Here is a 21,726-nt window from a genome sequence, read left to right on the forward strand (position 1 = left end):
TGACAATGGACTCAGGCAGTACTTTTGAAATAAGTTGTGGTACAAACAATGAAAATATTGGGAACTGATTTCTTTCACTGGAAAAAGGATTCAAGTGCTTTTAATTAAAGAATGTATACATACATTCTCTGTGCCTCATTACTTAGGCCATCACTTATTTTACAAAAGGCCTACATCCAAAGGCAAAGAATACATGCAAATCTTGTAATCCTGGTGAGCATCACCCAGACTAAAATGACAGGAATACCAAATATTTGCATGGTCATGGAGAATTTGTTATTCATCATCTTAAAATCACTATGGCAGAAGCTGGTCTCTGTTGTGTTATATCAGCTGTGGCCTAGCTCTCAACTTCGCTCCTCCAACTGCTTCACCAGGGATCATGTTAGCACCTGGAATCCATTTAGCTTGTCATTTCTCAGGGCTTGTCCCCTTATTTGTTTGCAAGGCACCTGATGCACTCGGGGTGCAATAATCACATAGTGAGTATCAAAATATACAGCATGTGCATGGCAGTATATATAAGGCAAGATTGCTTGTGGAGGAAGGGGAATAATGTGTAGCTATAAATATAATTCAGAGAACTTTTTAGTGAAATGTAAAAAACGGAGTCCTGAATGGAGCTGTGCAAGTCATGTAGAAAGGCTCTGATCTGTCTGTCATTCCCAGCAGTCTATCCGCATCTGATCTCATCTTGTCATCCCTGTGACCAGGACACTCTTTTCTTTACTTTTAGTAACTTCCTCTACTAGTCAGCTGCTCAGACAAAAGTAGAACTAAGTATGTCATTTTCCCTTGACAGAAGCAAGAAATTACTATTCATTAAGTCTGAGAGACATCTTTAATAGCAGTTTTGCCTGACTTGTTCATCTTTCACTGCCTTCTGGAAAGGTTTGCTAAGAGATCCTATTTTTCAAAATCCATACTCCAAATTTAATCTAGACTACAGTTTCCTATATGGTTAAGTAAGATAGAAAGTTAGACAAAAGCTAGATAACACTGTGCCATGTGCTCAGAAAGTTCATTAAGATTGCATCCATTTCCTGGTTTTCATGGAGCTTCTCAGGCAATTTTCATTTCACTCCCAGAAGAAATGTACCTTGGCCACGGAATGTGGAAGCTTCTCCCAATATTCTGGTTATATCTGCTTTTTTACCTTCATTTTGCAACTCATTATTAAGATCCATTGTATAACTCTGAAATATTCTACTTCTTCCTTGTCAAATGCTTGTAGGTGTTACAGTATTCCCTGTAGTCATTTCTTAGTAAATCTTAATTTAGTTATTTTAATCCTTCTTCAAAAGCATTTTCTCTAATCTACACATCATCCCGCAGGATTTTTTTTCTGATTTATGTTTTGTTCACTGTCATCCTTCCAGTATTAGAGTTCTAAAAGCTATGTACAGAATTGTCTGTGTAGTCTCACCAACGCCGCAAGGAGGACAATGATCACCTCCTTGGGCTGTGATACAGCACTTCTGCATCCCTGAGCTGGCTGCTGTTTTGGCTGCCTCAGCCTTTCACTATAAGCTACATTTTGCTATGCTTGGCTGTTTGTTTGCACTTTTCAGTATGTCCTCTCTATAGAATAGCAGTGCTTTGAAACATAACATAGCATGTAATTCATGTAATTCAATTTTTGGGGAAGAATGTCATATTATTTTTACTCTTATGTCTAATGTTCAAGATCTCTTCGTATGATTTCTCTATCTTGTAAAAGGGCCAAATTTATTATGATATGCTGGCATATGAAATAGGTAAAATATGTTTTTTCTACTTCCTTTAAATTGTCACTGGTTTAGATCAAGCACACTGCTCTCCTGTTCACAGCATTTTTTCTTGCATCTTTTTGCTAAGAGAGAGTTCATATCCAAGGTAATCTAAATACATTTTTAATATGAATTTTTGAGGGGTGTTTTGCAAAGTCTTTGCAAGTTCTATGTTGGTACATAGAACACTGAAGATGTAACATGTGGAGTCCCACAGGTATATTTTCTGTGTCTGGTAGGATGAGCATTTCACTGTTGACTGTGAAAGTGAAACAGGGTTTAAAAAAATGGCAGGTGAGATAAGTGTGGGGATGGGAACTGGCTGCCTCTGGAAACTGTGCAAGCTTTTCCCACAAGGTTTTAAGAAAAGGAAAATAGGCTTCCCCAATTCTGTCTCATATCATGAACTCTGCCTAAGGCCTTGCCTGGCTCTATCTTCATGTGTCTCAGTGCATTTCTAACTTCCAGAATTAAATCAATACAAACTGTCAGAGAGGTCTGATTTGATACAAACTCCTCATTTTGTGCCCCAGTCAGGCTCAGGAACTCTCTTGCAAATCCTGGTGGAGTTTGTTGTAAAAATGCAATGAGCACAGATCTCATTGATAACATCAGTTCATCAAAACTTTCTGGGTTCTGCAAACTTTCCCTGAAGCAAAGGCAGAGGTCTGGGGAAAACATGCCTGCCTCCAGGTGAGTCTGCCACAGGGGAGTGCAGCTGAAAGCTTTGGGTTCCTGAGCTGTCAGCTTTCTTTTCTACTAGCTGATTAATGTATCTTCTCAAAGAATTTGTAAATATTCTTTTATTCACTGCTTCTTCTTTGATTAAAGTTACCTCAGTGCACATTTCGTTGCTCTTATCCAAGCTTGTGCAGCTCAGAAAGCAAATGGTATCCTGGGCTCCATCAGAAGAGGAGTGGGCAGCAGGGACAGGGAGGTGATTGTCCCCCTCTACTCTGCTCTTGTGAGGCCCCATCTGGAGTACTGTGTCCAGGTCTGCAGCCCCCAGTACAAGAAAGACAGAGCTGTTGGAGATGGTCCAGAGGAGAGCCATGAAGGTCATAAGGGGACTGGAGCACCTCCCCTGCAAAGACAGGCTGAGGGAGCTGGGCTTGTTCAGCCTGGAGAAAAGAAGGCTGCAGGGTGACCTCATTGCAGCCTTTCAGTACCTAAAGGGAACCTACAAACAGGAGTGGAGTCAACTCTTTGAAAGGGTAGACAACAGCAGGACAAGGGGAAATGGTTTTAAGTTGAGGGAGAGAAGATTTAGGTTGGATGTCAGGGGGAAGTTCTTTACAGAGAGAGTGGTGAGGTGCTGGAACAGCTGCCCAGAGAGGCTGTGGATGCCCCATCCATCCCTGGAGATGTTCAAAGCCACGTTGGATGGGGCCCTGGGCAGCCTGGTCTAGTATTAAACATGGAGGTTGGTGGCCCTGTATGTGGCAGGGGGGTTGGAGATTCATGATCCTTGAAGTCCCTTCCAACCCTGGCTTTCTGTGATTCTGTGATTCTATCTTTGTGCAGCTGTTCTCCTATGTATGCAATTCTCTCAATTTCCACTGTCCTCTGGTCTTTGAGTGGACATCTGGAAAGCTGCACAGGCTGTTTGGCATTCCCATCCTTTACCAGCAGGATTATCTTGTGTTCTGAGGCCTTCAGGAGTCTGTGGGCTTCTTGTATTTTTCTGTAAGAAAGCATCCTTGAACTTTAAAATCTACCTCTCCGTGAATCCATTCCCTAGCAAACACCAAGGGACTAAACCAGCACCGCTAGGCAGCACCCTTATTATTTGAAATGAGTTTGTAAGATGAAAAATCATAGTAATGAAAGTTAAAACCATGATGAACGCTCTTGGTCTAGAATCTTTGCTTTTGTGACTCATGAAGTTGTCCTTTCAGTAATTTAATTTTCAGATTGAGTTAAAGTCCACGAGGCCAGTTCTTAAATTATTTTTGCCACCTTGCAAATAGAAAGGCCCAACATAGCCTTCTATGTATATGCAGGAATATGCATTTATATATTCAGCCAACCCTTACAAATATTATCTCTGTAAAAAGATGGTTTTGAGGGAGCTTGTAACATCTATGTGGTTTCTGTTACCCTCGCTGGATAACTAACTCTATTACAGATCTAACCTGATTTCTTCTGTGGCCACTTCTCAACAGTAATCAAGCATCTCACAGCCTTTAAACATCTGCCTACGCACCGTTCCCATGAAGCCACTGTTATTTCTTCCTAAATAGGAAAATTGAGTGTCAGGTAAATGTCATGCTTAAAGTCATAAAGGCTTGTGGCAAATCCCAGGTTTATGGGAACCCTAATTGACAGTCACAAGTGGTGATACATCAATATGCCTTATGCTGTTTCCAATTATTGAGACTTAAAATATCTGAAGATGGAATTAAATTAAATATAACAAAAGTTTTTAATTGAATGTGGCCACTGCGGATCCTCTGTTGTCCCCACAACAAGCAGCAGGTGCTTTTACAGTAATGAAACTGAAAAATGAGGACTGGCAAAGCCAACAGATCCTGAATGTCATCCCTAACTTTGTTTTGAAATACCACCTTTGTAGCACCTGCAGTCCCTTTAATAAAACAATGTCAGTCAGCTCTGCAAAAAAACAGGACACAGCAATACCAGCTAATAAAATCTGGAATTTGTTTGGACTGTATAAATACAGAAGTTCATGACTGAGCAGTTTAGAGAGTAAAGTTTTTAGTTGCCCTAGGGATCCATGAGAATACAGGCAGCTAGAAAGGCAAAAAAAGGAAGATACAGAAGTATATGTTGTTAAGAACTGATGCAGTCATAAATAGACGCAGGTAAATAAAGCTTCTCTACTTATTTATAGAAATTCAATAACAGAGCTACTTATGCACTTCTCACCATGTTTCCATTCAGCATTATACCATTGTCTGCAATTGTCATACAAATAGTACTTCTGGAAATTGTGATTTTATGGCCATCATAACTTTCACTTGTAGGTCAGTAGTCAAACTTTGAATTTGTCAGCCTTGAAAATGCCCCTTAAACCTTTCGTCTTAAAGAAGTTACTAAGCAGTAGAAAAGTAAATACGCATGAAAAGGGAAAACTACAAACTCTACTACAGTCATCATTTACAAAAGTGTAGAAAGGCTGGTAAACAGGACAGATACTGCCATATCCATGTGCGTTGGGTGAGGGAAACAAAGACTTTATATCCCACCATCCATCTTTAAAGTAACTCTTGAGAAATATGTTAGAGATAATGCAACCAGAGAGCTGTGTGCAACAAAAGGGGGGATAGTGGGTGAAAGCTGACAAAGTCAGCTCTAAGAGCTGAAAATGGAAAATATAATATAGCAAAAAAAATAAGCTAAAGACTACATTAAATAGTTGTATGGAGTGAGGTAGACTCACAATAACAAAAATTACTCTGTGTTTATGACCTCTATAACACCACATTTTTCATATTTTTACTTTTCTATATTGATAATTTCATGCATAAAAATAAAAAGAGACTACTATCTGCATTGTATACTCTTGGTGTAACAGGAAATAAATGAGCTACTGTGTTGTTTCGGGGTTGGGTTTTTTTGTTTTGTTTTGTTTTGTTTTTGTTTTTTGCATTGCCATGACAATTACACTAGCTAATTGAGCTACTTACTTTAAGATGACAATAATTTCATGTACAGTGACCTGGGGACATATTTTACACTGGAAAGGTAAAGTGATTTTCCAGAGCCATTTTCCATGGAGTCTTTCAGATGCTTAGATGAGAATGCATGAGAATGATGGGGCGTGGAAGTAGCATCAGCTTGTTACTGTGGATCTAGATCTGCTGAAGACTTACACCAGGCTCAACTCTGAGCACAACAGCCATCCTTTAGATGAAAACACATCTGCTAAATTACTGAAAGTCAAGTGTGTGTATTTGTCCTTGCAGGGTGAGGGCTTTGAACCACGGGTAACAGTTTGCAAGTTGTTTTGTCACTGCATTGTTTTACAAGACTTTATGAAATACCTTCAAGTATAAAAATGAATTAATTTGCAGCATATGTTAATTGCAGGAAAATTTGTTCTTTACTCAGGGCTATTAGACCTGAAAAGCATCTTAAAACGACTGAGTAAATGCCATAAAAAGAATCAAAAAATATTGTGTCTGCATGTCGTTCTGTCATTTTTAAGTATCTGATAACTGCTTATACATAAATCCCTAAAAATAGGTGTTTCTAATAGATCTGCAGAGTGGTCCCGAACCAGAATGGCACAAATGGCATACAGTAATTAGGTGGGGGAGGGGAAATGAATCTGATGTTCTGCCAAAGCTCATTAAAACAGGTCATGCACTCCAGTGCACAGAATATCACTGATGACTGGTTGCAGAGGAGCATACTTCCAGCTTGATAGGGAGGAGAACATAAAATTATTTCTCTAAAAACCAAGGAAATATCACAGAAGAAGAGGGAAGTGGAAAGGAAAATGAATCCTCTTTTCAAGAGCTGAGATATTGCTGCTCCTGACCGTATGTTGGTAAAGCACGATGCCACTATGCTTTACTACTTATTAGAGAGGCAAATGTTTACTGCTCAGAGATGCCAAGGCCGGAGTCAGTGTCTGTGCTGTCTAACCTACTGGCATTTATTTGGCAAGGTGCACAAATTTCTTGGCAGATCTGGTGGCTCCACTTGCTAATCATGCACTATACCTTCCCATGCATTTATGTTTGACAGTATAAGAAGATGCGTGCAGTGCCTGAAGCTGCTGTTTCTTATTAAAGCTGCTGCAGTTTCAGAAGCATTTGACTTTGGGATAACTTTCATGCATTCTTACTCATCCTTGATTTTTAATGGTCAGGTTTTGACCCTAGAGGATACTCTAAATATGTAGGTAACACACACTGCCTGCCACATCACAACTTATTCCAGCAATGCCAAACAAAGCACAGATTGCTAGCTGGCAGCCTTGGTTTTGCTGCATTTACTTTGGCCAGACAGAATGGCCATCCTGTTTGTGATAGCTGAGGAGAGAGGAAAATATTGTTGAATGCATCAGCTTGCCTGTGAAACTCATTTTGCAAACATTCTGTGGTTCATAGAAAGGTAAAAAACAGTGAAGCAGAGGTGTGTACAACAAAATAGCCTCAGGTGGGTTGGACATCTGCTAAAGGAAAAAACAGAAAGTAAGTCTGTGTAAAATACTACGTGATGGTGTTGAGAGCAGATGTAGAATTTAAAGGAAGGATTAGAGTAAACAATTTGGTAACCATTCAACAAAATGAGCTTAACAAGGCTTTCTGCTAAAAAGGTAAGAATATTTCCCTTCGATTGAGTCCCACGTAAGATAGAACTTGAAGATTCCTTCAGCTATGGCATGCCTGGGCAGGTTGCCAAATTTCAGCACCTCTACTGCACATTTCTTTGGGGAGAATATAGATCTTTAAAGGTCTAACATTATCTGTTAGACATCTCTTGGGCTTATCAGATTTGCCTTGGCCTTTATGAGGTTATTATCCTGAAGATCCCGTACCAAGTAAAATGTAATTCCTGTTTATATAAGGCAGGTGAGATGATTTGTCTCCACTCACATAATAAGTGTTTGGTTGAGCTGAAAGGAAATCTCTCGAGTCCTTGTTCAGTTGTTCCCACAGTAAATGATATCCCCAGTAAAAGAGCTTTGGGACTCTCTGTTTGAACACTGTTCGCAGGTCTGATTTCAGCTGTAATCCTACAAATCTAGTGCAACAATGAGACTGATACCTTTTCTCAATGGGAATGAGAGAATCTCAACTGAACACCTGCCAGCCACTCCTAATCCAAACTGTGAACAAATAACCACAGACTGACATAGCATAAGACTATGGGCTGTGAGACAAGGTGTTGACAGAAATGCTAATGATATACAAGCCTCCTCTATTCTGAGGACAGCAAAGAGCATAATCCTCTTCAGTTAGCTTGGGTAGCAGCTCTGGGGCTGATGGCCTTAAGTTGATTGACAGTTGTTGATTCTCTGCAGTAGAGATTTTCCTTTACTCAGTAATTTTAAACTGTAGATTGGACACCAAGAAGACCATGGTTATCATGGCTGCTTGGAAATGAGTATTTTCCATGGCTTTTCTTCTACTACTGCTTTGTCTGCTTTCCATTCATTCCAAAACTTGGACAGACCTTGCAAATGAATAGAAAAATTTTCACAATGAAAGCCAGGGACTGGCAGAGGAAGGTCCTGAGAAAGGTGAATTTTCAAGCTGTGTGGCGTGTGTACCTGGTCAAACAGAGCAGCTAGCTGTGTTATTGGCAGCTCTAGACTAAAAGATAATATTTTTATGATACGCAGCATCAGGGAGAACTAGTTGCACCATGTAAGATATGACTGAAACCTTCAAATTTTTTTTTTTTTTTTTATTCTTTTAATGCCAAACACACAAATATTAGTAAAGCCTGGGAATATGTACAAGCCTCTACAATGTTTCCTCTAATTCCATTCTTCCTCCTTCACAGAGAGTTTCTCTTTGTAAATGGATGAACAGGTGTTAAGATGGATCAATAAAAAGGTTACAGAACATTAGTTGCTGGTTTGAAGTGTTATCTTCAGGGAAAGTAAATTAAAATATAAAGAAAGCAAGTAGTAAGCTTGCTCCTAAGGCATCAACTAAGATTCACTCGGGGAAGTTTTGTCATTGAGTGACCCAGCATTTTATTGATGCTGGGGGAGGCAGAAAGAAAGGAACACAGTCAAAAGCTGGCCTATAATCACAAGTGAACATTCTTAAAGCCAGAGAGATATTCAGAGTGGATCCTATTTTCTTAACAGGTTCTTCTGAAGGAATTAGTTTAGAAACGTTATACCACACCATCACCAGAGAATTAGCAGAACCTACAGGTAACCAACTGAACAAGTGCTACAGCTGCCTTCTGCTGAAGGAGCTATTGAGAAAGGCTTAGAAATATTAAGTGCCTCTCTGAAAGTATGCCCTAATGTTTCTGGAGGCCTGAGGCACTTTTTTTTTTCTCTTGATAAAGTTTTGCCCACCTGTAGATTTGAGAGTTGCTTACCTGAGTAACCTACTAGGATGCCAGGCTGCACCTTTGTCCCACCTGGGACTGCAGCCTTGAAATCTACATGACAGTGTGAATCAAGTCTGCATAGAGGCAAGGAAATAAATCTTTTTGTCTGCTGAAGTCAGGTGTAATTTTACCATCAAATTCAGTGGGATTGGAAAAAAGATTTGAGCCAGAGTATATAATGCTGACTGCTTTTTATCACAGGGCCATCTTCAGCTTTGTTGTGTGACCCATTCAGCATTGAGGTGCCAATGTTAAAGGCACCAGTTACTGTGGAGACTTTGGTGGTTGTATTCTAAGCTCTGCATTCCCTTCGCTTTTGGTACTAGGCAATGATTTCTGTTCCAGTTGAGGAATTTGACATTTCATTTTAATAAATGGTGTTTGTGAGACAGAGGGCATTAGTATGAGAGCAGATGCGGGCTTTAGCAATCCCCACATTTGATGAAGACCTTATCTAGCTACAGAAGTCAGCTTGGTTACAGGAAGGCTTTGTGACATGTTTATTTCTGAACAATAACACGAGCCAAACGGATACATCAGTAAAAACCAAAAGAAAGAAAATGTATCAACAGGAGTCTGAATGGAAACCAAATACTGATGAGAATGAAACCTTATCTCAGGATGCAGGAGTTGGCATTATCTGTTGCCAACAGCTTTCACAAACCAAAGAAGAAAGGGAAATGTTTTATAAAAGTTGCAAAAAATTTGAGAGTCCCACTTACATAACTATTCACCTACATGTATCTGTCATTGAAAAACCAAACAGCAGGAATAAAAACCAATAAATGCTTATCATTCAGGCATGGCCAAGTGTCAGGCATAGGGTGAAATAACGTGCTCTGTCTTGTGTAAATATATATTAATCACCTGGAGCTTCACTACCAAAGCAAACCAACTGAACAACAAAACAAAGAAGCTCTAAGGCCTTCCACTGCCTGCAGCAATATGCAGTTGACAGACAAATACTCTACTCATTTCCATTCTGAATTAAAGCCCATCTTCAATGCCATCAACATCATCAGTGTCATTACTGCAACTGCTGCGTGAGTTTGATGCAATAACTATTAATTAGACCATTTTCAGCAACAGCCAGAGCTCTTCAGTTCCTAATGGAGTTTATCTTCTTGTATTTTGATTTTGTTCAGAGTGGCCTTTCTGAATTCTAAGTTCCTGTGAGGTAATTGAAAGTACAGCCCAGGTTATAGAATACCCTTCATACTTTATCAGCACATCTGCTTCACATTATGCAACAGCAGCATAAACAGCCATCTCTGTAATGAAGAACACTGACACAAAAAAGTAGCACCCTACAATCACACACACTAAGTATTTTTCACTCCCCTCTCTCAGTGGTCACCAAGGTGAGCAAAATTGGGAATCACAGCAAGAGAGAGCAAACCAGTTACAACATTTCACATTCAGAGCCAAGAACTATTCATCCTTAGAACATATTAGCTATCTGTCTTACACCAACATGGTTAGTTGTCTTGTGTGACTCTGAGGAGTTAAAACGAATCTTTTATTTCTCAGCCTATATCTATATTCAGCATGCTAGCTAACTTTTTGGCTTAAGTCTTTCTATCGGTATGTGAAAAAGCAGGAAGTTAATTTGCATTGTTGAAATGCAGGTTGCTGCATCATCCCTGCGTGCAGGGAAAATGTATATCTGCCAGTACAGACATTGCTTTGGCTCCTGCTTCCTCTACTTATCAAGTAGAGATAGGACAAGGAATACACTTCTGTCTTTTCTTATCTAGCTCTGTCTCATCTTCTCCTTTGTGGTTTCACAGTCCCCATCACAAACAGTGCTGAGCTGCTTTACTTCAGCAAAATGAAAAGGAAAAACTCCAGATATCCTCTTAAAACCCAGCTCCTACAGTTTGTTGGGAAGTAGTCACAAAAAGGTTACAAAGATTTCTTGATATCACCACCAAGGTTCAGCTCCCTCTCCTAATGTGCAGTTGACACTGGTTGTCCACTAATTCATGAAAATATAAACTAATGTTGGCCTATAATTTTGGAAGGGTATAATAATTTTTAATGACCATAGCTGTTGTAGTCATTGCTGCTAGTGTGGGTGAAAAAAATTACCCAAAATTGTAGATCTAACCTATTATCCAAGAACATTTTAATTTGTATGTGCTCTCTTTATCTTGCACACACACAAATTCATATATAAATATACATATATGTATATCTCTATCAGCACGTTTTCTTTACTGTGCATGTGACTGAGGACAGGAACAGGTTGCCTAGAAAGGTTATGGGGTCTTCCTCCTTGGAGTTCTTCAAATCTGAGCCTGGTCCTGGGCAATCTGCTCTAGGTGGCCCTGCCTGAGGAGGGGTTGGACCAGACAGATTCAGAGATCTTTTCCGACTTCAACCATTCTGTGAATCGTGAATGTGATAGAATACTCCATAAAACTGCTCTGCTTCCTGCTTCTGGATTGGATTATGTTATGACAGAAAAGACGTTGTGGTCAAATTCTTGTTCAGAAAGTAGCGAATTCTGTAAATTTTGGTTTTATCTTGTTATTACAGAGAAGAAAGTTAAATAGAATCTAACTTTTTTGAAACTGCAAAATGCTTTGCTTCATATTTGGCTCTAGTTTCTGCTTTTCACATTTATCGTAATCAGTAAACCAAAGCATGATGAGATCACATGCATCTGATCCAGCAGATTCTGTACAAGCAAAACCCCCACTGACGGATGCTGACTTAAGGGAAGCTCCTTGCTACTGAAGATGAGTTAGGGTTCCTACAAGTGTGAAATCTTAATGTTCGAATGTGCTGAGAGGCTTAAGAATATCCATGAAGAGACTACTGATAATCAGTGTTGCTGAATTGTTAGAGAAGTAACTCAAAAGTGTGTTGGTGCAGTCTCCTTATCACTGAAGTTATCCCTCAAATGGAAGAGAACTACAGGGCTTTCATAATCTTTTTATAACATCATTATGGCCTCATCCCTTTAGAACCGTTGATACTCTTGCCTCCTTGGAGTGAAACAAAAATGAACTGAGTACATAGGATACTTGTATCACACACTCGCAGTCCTGAAATCTTTGATTTTGAGGTTCAACTCAAGTTTTGCTTGAGTGATTTGTAAGGAAGACTGTGGGAAGAGGACTTGAGGATTTAGTCCCATCCTTCTCTTTGGTTTGCAGTCCCAGGTATTTAAAAGTCCATTATCATTTAAGTAAAGCTGTGCAAGAATTTTCTGAAAAGTCTGTCTCCCTTGATTCTTAATGTCTACAGGATATTCCTTATGATAAATATTAATAATTTGCAAGGCCATGGATGAATGCATTTTTATAATTATCAAGAAACCGACATACTGGTTTAGTGTTTAAAATTAATTATTGTAGGGAAACTAGCATTACATAAGGGAATTACATTAACTCATCAGAGTGAGTTCATTTCGCCTTTCAATTTACCTTTGTTAAACTTTATTTACTAATTTCGTATTGAACTTAGGCGCTGTGATTAAGCGCTCAGTGAAATCTCCATTTCTGTAACTATCGGACGTTGTTCCTGAACGTTTGAAATGTGTATTACTTTGCATCACCATATATTGAAAACTGCTATAATTCCATAAAAACAAATAACAAGAGACTAAAAGTAATGAATTTGGAAGAATTTCCTTCAGCAACATCTTTTGTGATGTGAGAATGGAAAATCAGTTTGTAGCTATTTTAGATTTCTTTTCCCTCTGTCTACCATGTTACTGAAAGACAGGGCTTGCTAAAAAATAGTGGCTGATGTTAGGAGCAATTAAATGTCCCATCACCTTTTTGACTCCCCTGTGCTACAGTGCTCTACCTAAGGAATGTATTTCCTTGGCCATGCAGTCTTATCTCCAATCTTCTTCATAGTGGAAATGATGGTCTGAATACACTTGATCACAGAAGCCTGTGATAAATTGGAACCAACTATTTACTTAGTTTCATCAGGTACCTCACAAGATTTCACCTGTACTTTGCTGATTTCTCTGTTGCCATAGGGACTAATTCCAGTTTCCCAAATCTGTAGCAGTGAGGCTGGTATAGAGGTTGCAGGTTTCAGCTGTATGTAAGCTGACAGTGGGAGGAACTTTGCCAACACCTGTCTGCAAGAAGATCTAAGCTTGTCTGGTGCTGGAGAGAACAGCAACAAAAACCAGGGTTGGGAAAGACTCAAAGGGTTGGTGCACACTGGGGAGCAGCAATATTGGAGGATATTTGCTCCATGTTATTAATGTGAACATAATGTACCAGAAATCTCTAAAACATTACAGAAGAATGTTCTGATGCTTACTGTGTTTCAGGTAGGGAAAGATGAAAGCCAAGTAATAGCGGAAGAGCTTGTGTCTCAGATGCTTGTGTGATGTTTGGTTTGCCTGAATGTACATTCATTCATATCTAATTTGCCCTCTGGAGACAATCATTATAATACTGCTGATGTATTTCTGTTTAACTTTGTCAAGATACCAAGGAAAAGTAACTCTGAAATTGTACATCTCTTGAGATTTCATAAGGATCTTCTTTTTTTTCTTCATGGTGATGTGCTTGATCACAAAGGGAAGAGATGATTCTTCCTCATATCACTCCAGTGACCATAGGGAGATCAGTCAGTAATACTTCTCAAGAATTCTTTCATCAGAAATCTGCTTTAGAGTCTCCAAAGGATTGCTACTGTATAACAAAATGAGGCAACGTTTTAAAGGCAGTTCTACAAATACAACCTCTCAGCCCTAATGCATTCTGTTTTAGAGCATCCACCCAGTCTCCCTGGTCTTTTGAAGACCGGTTTCCTTCTACTAGCAAAAATAGCCCTGAAAGTGGGCACCCTTGACTAGTCCCCCTCAAAAGTCAAAATTGTATTTTGACATTAGCATGTATCCTTGCTCAGAACAGTGTAGCTGATGCAATACATTTAGAGCAAATTTTAAAATTTCCATCATAGTAAAGAGAAACTGCCATTCAATCCAGTGGAAATGCTTTCTCAGCGTCAAAAGATGCTATTACCATAGGACTGGCATCATTTTTCATCTTAAAGAGGATATTAAATAAGCATAGCAAATTCATGCAGGTAAGCCTACTGTACTAAACATAAAATAAAACCACGCATTGTTCAGGATGAATTATTTTAATGCTTATACTTTGAGTCAATTGGCCAATGACTTTGCCAATTTGTTAATATCTACATTTAGGAATAAAATGGATCTACATAACCTATATTGCTATATGTTTTTGACTGGTTCAGTGCTGCCAAAATCAGTGCACTGCCATCTACAACGTATCCGCTGGTCAGTACCTGGTTCACATAATCTAGTGCTACAAAGACATCCTAACAGCCAACATCAGCTTGCAAAAAGAATGTTCCCTTTTTGAAATGTGAAGGCTTACCCAATGGTCATAAGATATATGAACAATTCAATAGCAACAGACCAGAAAAGGGAAAGGTTAGCCCACACGTGCACAAAGGCTAAGCAGCTTTGGGTGAGATGAAAGGTAAGACAAAGATCCAGCATGGATCTAGAGCTGTTTTTTTCAGGACCGTGCAGCGTGATGAAAAGTAACACACTTGTATGCATTTGGTTTCAGGAATACACTTTAATCACCAAAGTCTGAATACACCGTCTCTGCCTTCATGGATCTTGAGCTTCATGCAAGGTGAAGCAGAGCTGTTATTTTAAATCACCTCTCTGTTAAGATTTGGAAACGATACTTCCATTTGGTACGGCCAGAGAGCTGACACTGCATACCCTGTGTGCCATCTTCCACTTGCTTTGCTAAATCCTAATTGCCTGGCTTGAAATTTCAGCAGCGCATGGCAGTCTTCAGGTCCCACAGTTTTCTGTTTGTGTGAGTGAAGCAGCAGCTCAGACTTAGCACTTCTATTAATATCTCTTTTGACTCCTTGACCCTCTGTAATGACACATAGTGTCTTGTTTATTCCCAGTATGCCCCTTAAGAACCCCTTGTATGGTTTTTCATCCTGCACTGTAACTACCTTTATTGCTTATACTCCTTCCATCCTACTCTAATCCTTTCCTTCTCACTTCAGATACAGAAAACTGCCAACAGTGCACTCTTTCTTTTGCATGTTAGTTAATAATACCCTGACTGTGAAACTCATAGTATAGTACTGTTTCTAATTAATCAAAAAGACATGCTGTAATAATACAGCTACAGATAAGTAGCTGTGCTACCAATCACTCACTGCTCTGCTGAAAAGCAACTTGCAGAGCAGAACCATGCTTAGCCAGTTACATCATGGAGCTCTGCATGGATTAAAGATACAGCAAGAAAGATTGTGAGCAAGGGAGGAGCCAGTCCAGCTGCTGCATGAGTGAGCAAGGGTCAGTTGTAGGTGGGGGGGGGAACGGGAGGAAGCACAGGTGATTCTAGTTGAGGGTGGAGAACTTGAGAAAGGTTTGTGTGTCAGGTGCTGGTTGCAGGTGTAATGAGTTGGGACAATCAGTGCTGGTGAAACAGGGTAATAACTATAAGATGGCAGCTGGAGTTAGTCAGCAGCATGTTTTACTTTCACTATGCAAGTATTTTCTGTAAATAGTGATGACTGCACAAAGTTTCTGGGAGGGTAGTTTGGGTGTAGATAGTGCTTGAAGATTAATAGTGCTTAGGATAAAATTTTTGAGGATCCTAAAGAAATTGGCAAAGCTGTAGTTTCTTTGATCAAAATGATTGAGTCAGCTATGCGAATAAGACTTGCAGATAACTCTTCCTATCCTCGCTTAGAAAGTCTAACACCATCCACACTTGTTCATTAGTAGCATATCAAATTATGAACAAAAAAAATCTACAAATTAGTGACTGGACAAGCACTGAACAACTAGTATGTTTCATTAATATATCATGCCTATTGTTTTCAGTTCTCTGGTAAGATTTTGTTCCTTTACAGCAGGTTTTTGAACCACAACCCCTAGTGGTTCAGCCTAGCAGGCAGCTAGTCAGTTAGAGCTGATGCACAGATGGACCCAAGCTCCTCTGCACCAGCTCCAAGCCAGGCAGATGCGAGCCAGTTTATCCCAGAAGGCTTTAGTCACAGTAATGCAGTGCTGTGCCTGAGTTACTGTGCCAATATAGAGCTGCTCTCGGATTCCAAGCTCCACGCTTTTCCAGACTGATATTACTTAGAAGCAGAGCAGCTCTCATTTATCAATGGACAGAAGCAGAAGCTGCCAAAATGGAGTAGCCATGTTGGAGAGTGATTCGGGACTTTGACAGAGATGAAGCTGTAGGAGACTGAGCAGAGGAAACTCAGACAACGAGCAAGAACAGCTTGTGTCACGTTACCACCTGTTCCTTTGACATCTGAATTTATGGGCTAAACCATAAATGGCCTAAGGCCTCATTTATTTGAACTCAGGACAGAAACAACACCTGCCCTGCAGAGCTTAGCTTCACACTTCAAGTACTGATTACAGGGAAAACTGAACAAGCCTTAGAGAATTTGGGGGCTTTTGGTAAAGACTAAAATTAGATACTTACCATAAAAACAAAAGCTGTTCTAGAGAAATAAAAAGAAGGCATCATAATAATCACTTCTAAACTGAAATAAATCCTAAACTAAAAGGAAAAACAAAGCAATTAGATAAATGGGATGTTAATTAGAATGCTTTTGTCTCTGAAGAAATTAGGAAAAACAAAAGGCCAGACGCAATTCCCACCAAGGAATTAATCAGAAGGCAGCAAAAGTACTGTGGCAAAACTCAAGCCAGTATGTTCCTGGCACTGTAGTTTATTGGAGAGACTACGTATGTGACTGTCGTATTGCATAAAATATTTACTATGATTAGGAAAAGTACACAAATTTGTAAAGTTCTGTTACTTGAATGAAAAGCACAAGGCAGGTGGTGATGATAAAGGCTAGGGAACGAGGTAACAAATATTAATAGCCATTCAAAGAAAGAAAGGTACAGCTGCTGTGGGAAGTGTTGGATCCAGCTCTACAGCTGAGCTGGACTTGGTCCTCTGCCCTGAAGCATAAGAGAGAAAAATGAACGTATGCAGCCATGGATTGCTCTAAGCCACAATTTGAGCATGCCAGTGGACACCCAAGATATCTATCCTCTATGAATTAGAGAGAAGCCTTGTTGTCTGTATTTGTGATGAATATCAATAATGTGACAGAAATGTTTAAACAAGGACACAGCCCGTCATAAAGGAAAACAATCATTTGTTTTGGCTGCTGGTTTGAAACATTCAGTTAGATACCTATGGCAGTGAATAAATTCTCCCACTGTTTCAGACTACTTCCTGCAATGCTTATTCATCTTGGCTGGAAAAGTTATCTAGGATGGTTTGGCCTTGACATAGGAGATAATTTCATAGCCATTATGTACTCTCTTGTAGGTCCACATTCTGTGTTCAATTGCAATTAATTATGAAAGTTATATAAACGAGGACACTATGTCCATTCCTTCAAATGACTGCACCTTGCACTCATGCTCTCTACTATCTCTTGATAGAAATATCACCACTGAAATCTGCAGGCAGCTACAACCAACGCTATCTTGAACAGGCATCTCATTTGAATGCAGAGAACCTCTTTCAGTTCTTGTCATCTTCCCTGGGAAACAGGAGCGTTCAGGATCCCTCAGCACTAACTTCGACTTTCCAAGACTTTTTGTCCTTTAGGTGACTTGAGTATTCTGGGTAAACAAAAGAAATTCTTACATAACACAGAAAGTCACTACATAATTTCAACCTAACCACTCTGAATTAAATGTATCGTCTATTTTGTCTAGCAAAGCTGAGTAAGGAAACAAAACTATTACAGAGCACAGGTACATAGGAAATACTGTTTTTTAAATAGAAGCACATGTTACCCAAACATGAAATTGCAGAGCTATGACAGGAGTCAGGGGAAGCTATTCTCACACTGTTATGTTCACTGATTTATTAATCTGAATTTGTATGTGTGCTTATACTGTTACATACTATGTGAAGCAGTGAGGAAGGTTTCTGTAAATCTGTAGATGAAAACAAAAGCTATTACCAAACTTGGGTATTTATATCTTGACTACTGAAGGGCTTTACTTGACACTGTGACTGTGCCTTTTCACTTTGATGGTAATGGATCCCCTTGTTGCCATAGTTGTTCAGCCTGTCATTATAAGTGATGTTTGTGTTTGTGTTAGTAATAGCAGGAGAGTTTTATATCGACTCTCTAATAATACATAAAGAACTGCAAAGCAATCCATAATGAGTTCTTATCCTTCTTTGCTTCCCTTTTTTGCTGTAATGCTTCATGCCTGGTATTTGCTTGGTAATTTTTTTTCAAAGTTTAGAAATTCTGCTTCTTTTAACGCTTTGACTTCTTATCTGCATACACACACACACAGAGAAAGCTCAGTCATTCAGGATCCTGTTGAGATGACCTATATTACAGCAATGGTACACCAGAATCTATCCAGTGTACCCAGTTTCTCACTCGGTTGTGGTAATGATGTCCTCAGTTGCTTAAGTCCATATGTTAAAGCTGTTCTGTAATCACAGAGGTTATCTATGTTTTCCTTCTTTTGTCACTATTAGGGCCTTTTGGCTTCTACATTACATATTGGGTAGCCTCTATCTGTGAACTCTGGTGCTAATTTCTTAGTTCCAACGTTTTTCTACTTGAAATTTTGAACTATTATAAACACATGTAAGCAACTGGTGTGTAGTATATTCTAGGATGTGCCTTGTTTAACTTTCCCCCTAAAAATGTGATTAGATCAATGCAGCATTTTATGTGTTCTTAAAGTAGATGGGTCATCTCGGTTGAGCTAGACAGATTGTTTCTGAAGTATACAATATCTTTATTTATGTTTACAAGATGGAGGATAAAACTAAGAAATAGGAAAGAAAAAAAACAGCAGATTCAGCAGATCTTATCTTGCTATTTTCCCCTTTCTGTTTTCATTTGCACTTCTATTTCTATGCAATATTTCATTTTTTTTATCCATCTATCACAGTTTGCTTCTGTCAGAACTTCAAAGGCAGCTTGCTTTCATAAAGGAGGGACAGTATTGACTGAGCTGTATTATTGTTTCTACCTTTTTTTTGACCAATCCTCAATGCATATTTCTAGTTTTGGAAAGCATTTCATGAATCACTGGGCAGTTTGAAAAATCTATACTGTAAGCTCATTACTTTGCTGGCTGCTGAATATTTTCCATTGGTTGTGTTTGCGATGCAAAAATGCAGCCCTTCCTCTCAGGAAAAAGAAGTTAAAATTTCATATATACATAAATAATAAAACAACATCTGGAGGTGATATCCATGTGATTTATTTCATTTCCTATGTACTTTTGACTGCCCCTTTGTCCATTAATCCACACAAACTTTCAGCATCTTGCAACCTCCTTAGCACCTTCAGGCTCATTTTTCTAGCTAGTCAGTCAACAGGGCTCACTTCTCCCCCCTTGAAATGTGGCACTCAAAGCCATTTTCCCAAATGTCACTGGCTTGAGGCCCAGGAGAAGCAATATTCTGTTCTACACTAGTGATCAGGGTTTAAGCTCATATCTCATGAGCCTGCAGAGCTGGAAGTGGGAGCTTTGTACTTGCTAGTGAGCTCCTTGCCCCAGCAAGCAGAGGGATAAAAGATGTATAGGAGTTAATTTCAGTGGGGCCAGGATTTTCCTCTCGAAGAGGCAGATCCAAGGCTTCACAGACAACAGAATACAGTGGAAATGACAAAGTGGTACAACTTTTAATAGAGTCGCTTTTAGATTAATTTTATATTTTTAACAAATATTTTCTCACGCTTAGCCATGTATAGAATCTTAGTAACTCAGATTCTTAATTTCAGAGGCACAAAGTGGTTCTGATCCAATCAACCTCCCCCCTCCAATCTATTTTAAGCACTTCCAGCACCAATATCTTTCTGAAAAACATCTTCATACACGTTGCATGATGGGAATGTATTAAAGTGCTTTCAGCACTCCTGCCAAGTAATATGCTGAACTCACCTAGAGTTTAACTACTTATATCACACCAGATCCCTCTTTTTCTCAGTCTTTTCTGAAGGATGGGAGATAAACAAAAACACCATTTTCTTTCTCCCTTTAAAGCTGGGCATAGAGCCAAATTATTTTGTCATTTTTTTCTTTGCAGGAAAGCAGACACTGCCATTAACGAGTCACAAAACAATCAAACATTTAAGACTGTCTGGGCTTTCATTCCGAGAAGGGCTGAAAAGTAGCTGCAGTATGGAGGCACCTACAACCTTCAAGTAGGTGGAAAGGAGAGAGGGACAGCAGAGTCCAGAGCTGGAGACTGCTGGAGTCACATAGATGGCAGCCAGGGCGCTCAGGAGAAACATCCTGGCACACAACATCAGGGTCATCAGCAGAAATTCCAGTCTTTGCTCTTGTCCTAACTCTTGTACTCAATATTTTGGCAGCCAGTTGATGAGAAGCTATGGAAGGCATGGATGATGAGTTTCAAGTATTCATTCCAGGCCACCCGTAATGTAGAAAACACGCTTAGAATTCTGCATGATATTAAGGTGAAGTTTATGCTTTGTTGTATTTTTAATGAGAAATCAGTCATTGTTTCTTTAAAAGGATGTTTTATGTCTCTACAAGGAAATCTACACAGGGAAATACATACACTATCTATACAGATGTTGTCCAATATCTAGATATATACTATATCTGCACAGGGAAATCTCAGGAGTACAAGCTAAACAACATGTGATACAGGGATAGATACTTCATTCATCCCAGCAGCTCAGGGAAAGTTACTGTTTGAGCAGTATTATTGAGCAATTGGTGAAAGAGCTCTCTTGCTCCAAGTAAGCTGTCAATTTTGAGAAGTTTGTCTCTATCTGCATCACTACTTCTTACATGGATTTCTCACGCTGCATGGATTTTTATTTGTCATTAGTATCTTAGTTTCTCCCGAAGCTGCCACAAGCAGATTTTCATTTCATGTGACTCTTCTGTCAGCATGCAGCTACCAGAAAGGTGGCAATGACCAGGGTCAATTGGGGAGGGGACAGCCCAGTCCCTTCCATGCAGATGGGAAGTTCTCTTCAGTCAGGCTTTGTTGAAAAATCTACAAAGTGACCTTGCCACTTCTTTTTCCTCCTGGGCTAGGAAAAGCAGCTGTTGTTTTATTCTGTCCTTACCCCTAGCTCTTAGGTAGGAAGAGAATTACACGGATGGTGACATAACCAGCGCTGTGAAGAGTGGTATCTTTGTGTAAAGAACACAGTCTTTGCCTGTGCTTTGTATCCCACTGAGTGTCAAACCATGGAGAAACATGACAGCCAAAAGTGACAAACAAAACTGTTGATGGATGAGAAAAAGCACCTGCAGTGCCTTGGGTATACAGGACTACAGCAAAGTGTTGACCAGCCAGAAATCCAGCTCAGTATTGGCTGCACATTGAAAATAAATTGCTTTAAGTGGAAAGTCAGATGCACTTTAACATACCTTTTTCATTGACTTGTTTCCAAGTTGATTAAATGCTTGTGCGTTCAGCCTGTGCTCTTCTACTCCTCTCAAGTCTAACTGTTGGCTGTTCAGATGCTTACCTGCACATGTATGTGCATTCAAATACTACTAAAATGCAAGCCTCCCAATAGCTAAAACTATTAATTCATAGGAATTTAAAATTAAATGGCTGGGCTGTTTTCCAGATGATTTCTAAAGTTCCCATGCTTACACATAAATGCCTCCGTAGGATTTACATTACGCTACTGTATTTGTTTCAGTGTGCATTTGACTGCCAAGAATGCTGCCTGTGACCATCACAGCAATCTAATTAAATATCTGAGCAGCAGAAAGCTGGACATTATTCAAGTCCAGCTCAGCATTACATCAGAAAACTTAGTTTGTCTCCTTTATCAGAAGCTTTTTGAATCAGTCTCTTCTACCCAAACCCACAAGTTTAATGACTTTGGTTGGACA

This window comes from Tetrao urogallus (assembly GCF_951394365.1).
Source record: "Tetrao urogallus genome assembly, chromosome: 5".
Taxonomy (NCBI): Eukaryota; Metazoa; Chordata; class Aves; order Galliformes; family Phasianidae; genus Tetrao; species Tetrao urogallus.